This window comes from Neomonachus schauinslandi, chromosome 4 (genome assembly GCF_002201575.2).
Source record: "Neomonachus schauinslandi chromosome 4, ASM220157v2, whole genome shotgun sequence".
NCBI lineage: Eukaryota > Metazoa > Chordata > Mammalia > Carnivora > Phocidae > Neomonachus > Neomonachus schauinslandi.
The window spans coordinates 107,629,001-107,639,808 of record NC_058406.1 but is presented as its reverse complement, the minus strand read 5'-3'; positions in this window follow the sequence as shown (position 1 = coordinate 107,639,808).

The window sequence follows — 10,808 nt, the reverse complement described above, 5'->3', positions numbered from 1 at the left end:
TGGAAAAATGTCTGTTCATGTCTTCTGCCCATTTCTTGATTGGATTCTTTGTTCTTTGGGTGTTGAGTTTGATGAGTTCTTTATAGATTTTGGATACTAGCCCTTTATCTGATATGTCATTTGCAAATATCTTCTCCCATTCTGTGGGTTGTCTTTTGGTTTTGTGGACTGTTTCCTTTGCTTTGCAAAAGCTTTTTATCTGGATGAAGTCCCAATAGTTCATTTTTGCCCTTGCTTCCCTTGCCTTTGGCAATGTTTCTAGGAAGAAGTTGCTTCGGCTGAGGTCAAAGAGGTTGCTGCCTGTGTTCTCCTTTAGGATTTGGATGGACTCCTGTCTCACATTGAGGTCTTTCAACCATTTGGAGTCTATTTTTGTGTGTGGTGTAAGGAAATGGTCCAGTTTCATTCTTCTGCATGTGGCTATCCAATTTTCCCAACACCATTTGTTGAAGAGACTGTCTTTTTTCCATTGGACATTCTTTCCTGCTTTGTCAAAGATGAGTTGACCATAGAGTTGAGGGTCCATTTCTGGGCTCTCTATTCTGTTCCATTGATCTATGTGTCTGTTTTTGTGCCATTACCATACTGTCTTGATGATGACAGCTTTGTAATAGAGCTGGAAGTCCGGAATTGTGATGCCGCCAGCTTTGCTTTTCTTTTTCAACATTCCTCTGGCTCTTCGGGGTCTTTTCTGGTTCCAAACAAATTTTAGGATTATTTGTTCCATTTCTTTGAAAAAAGTGGATGTTCTTTTGATAGGGATTGCATTAAATGTGTAGATTGCTCTAGGTAGCATTGACATCTTCACAATATTTTTTCTTCCAATCCATGAGCATGGAATGTTTTTCCATTTCTTTGTGTCTTCCTCAATTTCTTTCATGGGTATTTTATAGTTTTCTGAGTACAGATCCTTTGTCTCTTTGGCTAGATTTATTCCTAGATATCTTATGGTTTTGGGTGCAATTGTAAATGGGATTGACTCCTTAATTTCTCTTTCTTCTGTCTTGTTGTTGGTGTATAGGAATGCCACTGACTTCTGTGCATTGATTTTATATCCTGCCACTTTACTGAATTCCTGTATGAGTTCTAGCAGTTTTGGGGTGGAGTCCTTTGGGGTTTTCCACATAAAGTATCGTATCATCTGCAAAGAGTGAGAGTTTGACTTCTTCTTTGCCGATTTGGATGCCTTTGATTTCTTTTTGTTGTCTGATTGCTGTGGCTAGGACTTCTAATAGTATGTTGAATAGCAGTGATGATAGTGGACATCCCTGCCGCGTTCCTGACCTTAGGGGGAAAGCTCTCAGTTTTTCCCCATTGAGAATGATATTTGCTGTAGGTTTTTCGTAGATGGCTTTTATGATATTGAGGTAGTACCCTCTATGCCTATACTCTGAAGAGTTTTGATCAAGAAAGGATGCTGTACTTTGTCAAAAGCTTTTTCTGCATCTATTGAGAGGATCATATGATTCTTGTTCTTTCTTTTGTTAATGTATTGTATCACATTGATTGATTTGTGGATGTTGAACCAACCTTGCAGCCCAGGGATAAATCCCACTTGGTCGTGGTGAATAATCCTTTTAATGCACTGTTCAATCCTATTGGCTAGTATTTTGGTGAGAATTTTTGCATCCATGTTCATCAGGGATATTGGTCTGTAATTCTCCTTTTTGATGGGGTCTTTGTCTGGTTTGGGGATCAAGGTAATGGTGACTTCATAAAACGAGTTTGGAAGTTTTCCTTCCATTTTTATTTTTTGGAACAGTTTCAGAAGAAAAGGTATTAATTCTTCTTGAAATGTTTGGTAGAATTCCCCTGGGAAGCCATTTGGCTCTGGGCTTTTGTTTGTTGGGAGATTTTTGATGACTGCTTCAATTTCCTTAGTGGTTATAGGTCTGTTCAGGTTTTCTATTTCTTCCTCGTTCAGTTCTGGTAGTTCATACATCTCTAGGAATGCATCCATTTCTTCCAGATTATCTAATTTGCTGTCATATAGTTGCTCATAACATGTTCTTATAATTGTTTGTATTTCTTTGGTGTTGGTTGTGATCTCTCCTCTTTCATTCATGATTTTGTTGATTTGGGTCATTTCTCTTTTCTTTTTGATAAGTCTGGCCAGGGGTTTATCAATCTTGTTAATTCTTTCAAAGAACCAGCTCCTAGTTTCATTGATCTGTTCTACTGTTCTTTTAGTTTCTATTTCATTGATTTCTGCTCTGATCTTTATTATTTCTCCTCTCCTGCTGAGTTTAGGCTTTATTTGCTGTTCTTTCTCCAGCTCCTTTAGGTGGAGGGTTAGGTTGTGTACTTGAGACCTTTCTTGTTTCTTGAGAAAGGCTTGTATTGCTATATACTTTCCTCTTAGGACTGCCTTTGCTGCATCCAAAGATTTTGAATAGTTGTATTTTCATTTTCATTGGTTTCCATGTATTTTTTTAATTCTTCTTTAATTTCCTGGTTGACCCATTCATTCTTCAGTAGGATGCTCTTTAGCCTCCATGTATTTGAGTTCTTTCCGACTTTCCTCTTGTGATTGAGTTCTAGTTTCAAAGCTTTTTGGTCTGAAAATAGGCAGGGAATGATCCCAATCTTTTGGTACCGGTTGAGACCTGATTTGTGACCTAGGATGTAATCTATTCTGGAGAATGTTCCATGGGGACTAGAGAAGAATGTGTATTCCATTGCTTTGGGATGGAATGTTCTGAATATGTCTGTGAAGTCCATTTGGTCCAGTGTGTCATTTAAAGTCTTTATTTCCTTGTTGATCTTCTGCTTAGATGATCTGTCCATTTCAGTGAGGGGGGTGTTAAAGTCCCCCACTATTATTGTATTGTTGTCGACGTGTTTCTTTGCTCCTGTTATTAATTGCCTTATCTAATTGGCTGCTCCCATGTTAGGGGCATAGATATTTACAATTGTTAGATCTTTTTGTTGGATAGATCCTTTAAGTAGGATATAATGTCCTTCCTCATCTCTTATTACAGTCTTTGGTTTAAAATCTAATTTGTCTGATGTAAGGATTGCCACCCCAGCTTTCTTTTGGTGTCCATTAGCATGGTAAATGGTTTTCCACCCCCTCACTTTCAATCTGGGCGTGTCTTTGGTTCTAAAATGAGTCTCTTGCAGACAGCATATCGATGGGTCTTGTTTTTTAATCCAGGCTGATAGCCTGTGTCTTTTGATTGGGGCATTGAGCCCATTTACATTCAGGGTAACTATTGAAAGATAGGAATTTAGTGCCATTGTATTGCCTGTAAGGTGACTGTTACCGTATATTGTCTGTGTTTCTTTCTGGTCTGTGTTGCTTTTAGGGTGTCTCTTTGCTTAGAGGACCCCTTTCAAGGTTTCCTTTAGGGCTGGTTTTGTGTTTGCAAATTCCTTTAGTTTTTGTTTGTCCTGGAAGCTTTTTATCTCTCCTTCAATTTTCAATGACAGCCTAGCTAGATAGAGTATTCTTGGCTGCATATTTTTCTCATTTAGTGCTCTGAATATATCCTGCCAGTCCTTTCTGGCCTGCCAGGTCTCTGTGGATAGGTCTGTTGCCAATCTAATGTTTCTACCATTGTAGGTTACATATCTCTTCTCCCGAGCTGCTTTCAGGATTTTCTCTTTGTCTCTGAGACTCTTAAGTTTTACTATTAGATGTCGGGGTGTTGACCTATTTTTATTGATTTTGAGAGGGGTTCTCTGTGCTTCCTGGGTTTTCATGCCTGTTTCCTTCCCCAAATTAGGGAAGTTCTCTGCTATAATTTGCTCCATTATACCTTCTGCCCCTCTCTCTCTTTCTTCTTCTTCTGGGATCCCAATTATTCTAATGTTGGTTCGTCTTATGGTATCGCTTATCTCTCGAATTCTGCCCTCATGATCCAGTAGTTGTTTATCTCTCTTTTTCTCAGCTTCTTTATTTTCCATCATTTGGTCTTCTATATTACTGATTCTCTCTTCTGCCTCATTTATCCTAGCAGTTAGCACCCCCATTTTTTATTGCACCTCATTAATAGCCTTTTTGATTTCTACTTGGTTAGATTTTAGTTCTTTTACTTCTCCAGAAAGGGTTTCTCTAATAACTTCCATATTTTTTTCAAGCCCAGCTAGTATCTTTAAAGTGATGATTCTGAACTCTAAGTCTGACATTGTACTAATGTCCATATTGAGTAGGTCCCTGGCAGTCGGTACTACCTCTTGTTCTTTTTGTTGAGGTGATTTTTTCCGTCTTGTCATTTTGTGTAGAGGAGAATAAATTAATGAGAGAACAAAATGCTAGCAGAGTAATTATGTCCCCAGAAAATATACTCTAAACAAATCAGAAAAGACCTGAAGCAGTGGAAAAAGAAACGGAAAGAGAGAAAAAAGGAAAAGAAAAAAAAGAAAAAGAAAAGGATGAAGATAAACACAAACAAAAACAAACAAAACAAAACAACAACAACAAAAAAACCCAGAATGTGATCAAATATGATCAGACTGGTATATAGATCAGTGCCACACACTAGATTTGTGGTGTATTTTGGTCTGTTAGAAGAAAGTGCCTCCCAAAATTTTAAAGAAAGAAAAACTTATATATGGACAAAAATAAGGGTTGATATGATGAAGGGATGGAATATGACTGTAAAGATGGAAAGTATAAAAAATTTTATAAAAGGAATTGATAAGAAGTTGTTTGAAAAAAGAAAGAAGAGGATTTAAAAAAAGAAAAAAAAGGGAGAGAATGTGATCAGGCAGGTGAGTAGAAAAAACCATATACTAGAGATTTAGGGTATATTTTGATCTGTTAGAAGAAACTATCTCAAAATTTTAAAGAGAGAACAACTTATATATATATGCCACAAATACGGGTAACTACTATGAAGGGATAGAATATGAGTCTAAAAATGAAAAATAAAAATGTTTTTTTTTAAAAAGGGGATTGATAAGATGTTGGTTGAAAAAGGGAAAAAGAAAAATTCAAAAAAAAAAAAAAAGACAGTTAAAAAAATTAACTTTGAAAGACTAAAGAATCATGGTAAAAAAGCCATGAATTCTATGTGCAGTATTCCCCTAGCACTGGAGTTCTGCCGTTCTCATTGATCGGTAAACTTGGTTTTGGCTCGCTGTTCTTGCAGATCTTCTCGGGAGGGGCCTGTTGCCGTGGTTTCCAAATGTCTTTGCCAGAGGCGGAATTGCCCGCCCTTGCCCCCTCCCGGCTAAGTAATCTCCTCAGGTTTGCTCTCCGGAGCTTTTGTTCCCTGCTAGCTTTCTGTAGAGCTTTGGAGGCAGAGAGTGAAAATGGTGGCCTCCCAATCTCTGCCCCGGAGGAGCCGAGAACTCGGGGCCCTGTTCCTCAGTGGGCCCCCAGAGAAAAGCTGTCAGTCACTCCCGTCTCCCCGGTCTCCGGCCACACTCCGTGCTCACCGGGCCTGTGACCACGCTTTTCTATCTGTGGCACCTGACCCCGGGTGGAGTCTCCAAACCCAGCAGATCCTTGCAGTGCACTCCTGCGTGGCTCCTCCTGGGGGAGGAAGGTGAGTCTCCCCAGATCTGCCGCTTGTTGGGTCCCTGTTGGAGGAGCAGTGGCCCGACTGTGCCGCGGATCACAGTTTATGGCAACCCCGAGCTGAGAGCCCGTGCTTGGGCTCTGCCTCTGCAGCTGGCTTCCCTGCTCCATTACCTGGGAGCTCTGCCACACTCAGGCACCCCCGGTCTTTCTGTGACCCCGAGGGTCCTGAGACCACACTGTCCCGGAGGGTTCCACCCCCCGCTTAGCCACCAGAGTAACATCTCTCAGCGGAGCAGACTTTTAAAAGTTCCGATTTTGTGCTCCGTGGTTCTATCACTTGCCAGAAGTGGCCGACGGAGGCCCCTCCCCCGCCGTCTATCCTCCCGAATATCGCCTCGGATTCACTTCTCCGTACGTCCTACCTTCCAGAAAGTGGTCGCTTTTCTGATGAGAGAGTTGTTGCTATTCTTTTCTTCGATCTCCTGTTGAGTTTGTATGTATTCAGAATGGTTTGATCCCTATCCAGCTGAATTCCTGAGAGGAGATGAAATCCAGGTCTCCTACTCCTCCGCCATCTTGCTCCGCCCCTAGATATATGCTCTTATCAAAAAGGTTTTTCTTGACCATCTTCTCTAAAATAACATTTCCTCCCACCCTCAGGGTTCCCTATAATGTTTGTCTCTTTTTTCACCATGGCACTTACCAACTGGCATTATCATCATCTATTTGTTTTTTTCCTTCTTTAAGGGAAACAGGAAATTTTAATTTTTATTGCTATACCTCCAGGGCAGTGCCTGACATATTTAAGCTCTGCAAATATCTGTTGAGTTAAATAATTAATTAATATATTTTTGTTACTCAGAGGCACCCCTTTACCACCTATTCCCAAGATGATAAATAGATAGAAATATTTTATACACATAAATATCTGTTAATGATGCAAGATTCCACTTCCAGGACATCTTAGATATCCTTCACATCCACCCTCTTCCTCTGAGCAGCACTTCCATGCCTCATCATTTCTTAACAAGAAACTTGAAAGAACATGTTGAAACTGTCATGTTCCAGTTCCAGATCTAGACATGGCCCCTTCTATTTTCTTTCCCATGCCAGTGGAGTCTCCCATGATCTGATGATAAATTCTAAACATATTTCTATTACATACAAAGTGACTTGGCACTGAATCACTAGAGGGCAGGATTGTATCATTCCTACATTTGTGTCCCCAGTGCCAAGCACAGGGCATGTGCAATCACCATTTGCTAATAAAAAGAAAAGAATCAAATGGTTCATCTAGTCCATTTTAATTTTTCTTCTCAGTTACCTCTCCAGGAAAGACAGACTCAAGATTCCAAACTACACTGAACCACTTGCATCTCTTTGAAGATACCAGATACAGCCAATGCTCTCCTTTTGCTTCCCTTTATGCCTGATCTACTCTGCCACTCTGTCTGCCTGAGTTTTCCTCAAGCTTTGCTTCCTCTATGAATCCTCCCTATTCACTTGTCGGGTTTCTCCTGAGACATAGGTCTATGCCTACACCTTAGGTGCTCTTCCAGCACCATTTCCCTATAACTCCATAATGGATCACACTCAATTGTAATACAATGTTTACTTCTGAGCACTGTACTTATACACATACAAAGCTATGAACACCAACAGGCACTCCTATACATACCACACCTGCACCCACTATGTCCAACACACACAAAGAACATGGATTCCTTGAGGGCAGGGACTGGAGCACAATAAAGGTACACAATAGACACAAAGCAAATGTTATTAAAGAAATAAACCAATAAATACAAAACAAGAAAAGAAATCTATGAACAAAAAGAAATCCAGTGAATGATATTCTCAATTAGTTCTGAAATTGAGAGCTGCAGTGGTATCAAGATCTCATCTTTCCAAAAATTATCTAAAGTCAAATTTACAATAAAGGAGACACCATGGAATTGTGAGAAAAATCAGAAGGACCTATTAGGCACAGCCATGCATGGGTTGGTGGGAAGAAGGTGAAGAGGGGAAGAAGGAAGATAACATTATAGTCATATTGGATCAGGAATAAGGGAAGCCCTTTTAGTGAAAACAGCTGTCAGAAATTTGGGAAGAAAGATTGAGATGAAGTGAGGCAGGTCCAGCTTTTTAGGATTTGATAATCATGTACCTGGTCTAAACTAATAATTACTAAAACATGTACTGACTTCTCAAATTTACCATTGGCTATAGACTAGCTCATCCAAATGTCTATTACATGTAGTACAAATCAGATATCCTACATAATAATCTTATTTGGCATATCTGACAGATACTGCAAGTAGCATGAGTAGAAAGAATATATTGATTATAAAGTTTACACTCAAGTTTGGGAGAGAGAGATAAAAGATCTCACTTTGCTTCAGTTTCTCTACTTGCTTGTCATGTGTATGCATTGAGCTGTGCTCCCTCCCCTCAAAATAAGAGATGTTGTAGACCTAAGCCCTACTACCTCAGAGAGTGACCTTATTTGGAGATATGGTCTTTGTAGAGGTAATGAAGTTAAAATTAGGTCATTAGGGGGACCTAGTAGAATATGACTGGTGTGTCATAAGAGGGTAAGTTTAGGCACAGAGACAGACATACACAGAAGGAAGAAGGCCATGTGAAGGCAGGATGGAGTGATGCATCTACAAGCCAAGGAACACTAAAGATGGCAAACTAGCAGAAACTAAGAAGAGGCAAACAAGGATCCAACCCCTAATGTTTAAGAGCACAGTCCTGCAGACACCTTGATTTCAGACATCTAATCTCCAATAAGTTTCAGTTGAGACAATAAATTTTTGTTGTTTTAAGCCAGTTCAGGGTACCTTGATATAGCAGTGAGAGCAAAGTAATATACCATGTGAACTTAAGTGACATTTAATTTCTGAGACCTTTATCTATAAATGGAGATAAAGTGATAATAGCTATATACATTATTTTTTGCAGCATTATTTACAATAGCCAAGATATGGAAGCAACTTAAGTGTCCATCCATAGATGAATGGGTGAGGAAGATGTGGTATATACATTCATTATTTAAAAGTGTTGTTTGCAGAATCAAATGGCAAAGCAGTATAAAATATTATATGAGTTTGTAGTCTTTCATACTTACATTTTCTGTAGCTATTTAAAAATCTGTATTCTCAATTAACACACTAGCTTAAGCTTCCTATAATTAAGTTTAAGTACACAGTATTATTTCATATCTAGCTGATCTTTCTCTTTATTAGGTAATTACTTATAATTTCTTTAATTTGCACTCCAATGACAACTATAAAATAAATTAACAGTTCTTCTAAGAATTAGCAGTAATTAGTATATTTCAGTTAAGCCAAAATAAATTAAGCCAACACTCATACAAAAAAAAAAAAAAAAAGGAAAAAAGAACAGGAAGAGGGAGATAAAATCTCATACCTTGAATCCAAATCTGAATTAAAAATTTTCTCCTTTATGATTCCCAAATACTGCTATTGATGTCTATAGACTTACAGAATCCTTGAAATAGCATTAGGGATGACTTAGTGCCATGTTTTAAAATTCCCCTTTACTAGTGTTTATCTAAATGAAGCTTTAAGTACTACTCTAATTGACCTGAAATACTCCTCATCAAAATATTTTCTTTTTGGGCGCCTGGGTGGCTCAGTTGGTTAATCGGCTGCCTTCGGCTCAGGTCATGATCCTGGGGTCCTGGGATCGAGTCCCGCATCGGGCTCCCTGCTCCGCAGGGAGCCTGCTTCTCCCTCTCCCCCTGCCTGCCTCTCTGCCTCCTTGTGCTCTCTATCTCTCTGTCAAATAAATAAATAAAATCTTTAAAAAAAAAATTTTCTTTTTCTCCCCCTTCTATCCCTACCCTGCAGAACCAGGGATCTCTGAGACAACAACTAAAACCCTTATGTGCAAAATACAGGGTTTGAAAACCCCCAAGGCACTTACTTTTCATTGTAACACCTCACTAAACTGGTCATTGTTTTGGGTATACATTTTTAAAATCCTATGTTTATTTTACATAAACTGCCATATGGTTCTATAAATGTGTCTGCTTGTTCTAATAACTTGCTAATAATGTTAGAGAGAGAAGATATGTTTTCATATTCAGCCTTGGTACTGAAGTGCAGAATACATCTCTTTCCTGTGCACAGCAGTTCAACCAACTGGGTTATTGAGAATCTTATAAAACATTTCATAGAGGAATCAGCAGGTAATAATCAGGTCAAAGTACATATTTCTATGATACCTTCCTTACCTCATTATAGAATCATATATGGTTAAATATGCAAACATACACAGTAGAAACAAGGTACCATTTAGTTTAGCTTAAATTTGTAGAGCATGAGCTATTGGTTTGGGTCAATTCTTGTGAAATACCTTTTGCTTGGCTCTTAGTAAAAGAACGAAATTAGAACAGGTATAAATTCCCAAAGCAGTCTGATTCTTGATGTACTCAATCTTTCTCTTCCTTTTATTTTTTCTCACTTTTAATAAGCAAGATATTTACATTTTAAGAGGCTTGTATGGGATGTTTCAACTAATTCCCTATTTCTTTTTTTTTACATTCTTTTTAAAAATTTTTAAAATTTTATTATGTTATGTTAGTCACCATACAATACATCATTAGTTTTTGTTGTGGTGATCCATGATCCATTGTTTTCGTATAACACCCCGTGCTCCATGCAGTACGTGCCCACCTTAATACCCATCACCAGGCTAACCCATCCCCCCTCCCCTCTCCCCTCTAAAACCCTGTTTGTTTCTCAGAGTCCATAGTCTCTCATCGTTCATCTCCCCCTCCGATTTCCCTCACCTTCATTTTTCCCTTCCTTCTCCTAATGTCCTCCATGTTATTCCTTATGTTCCACAAATAAGTGAAACCATAGGATAATTGACTTTCTCTGCTTGACTTATTTCACGTAGCATAATCTCCTCCAGTCCCATCCATCTTGATGTAAAAGTTCGGTATTCATCCTTTCTGGTGGCTGAGTAATATTCCATTGTATATATGGACCACATCTTCTTTATCCATTCATCTGTTGAAGGGCATCTCGGCTTTTTCCACAGTTTGGCTATTGCGGACATTGCTGCTATAAACACTGGGGTGCATATGGCTCCTCTTTTCACTACATCTGTGTCTTTGGGGTAAATACCCAGGAGTGCAATTGCTGGGTCATAGGGTAGCGCTATTTTTAATTTTTGAGGCACCTCCACACTGTTTTCTAAAGTGGCTGTACCAACTTACATTCCCACCAACAGTGTAAGAGGGTTCCCCTTTCTCCACAACCTCTCCAACATTTGCTGTTTCTTTCCTTGTCCATTTTTGCCA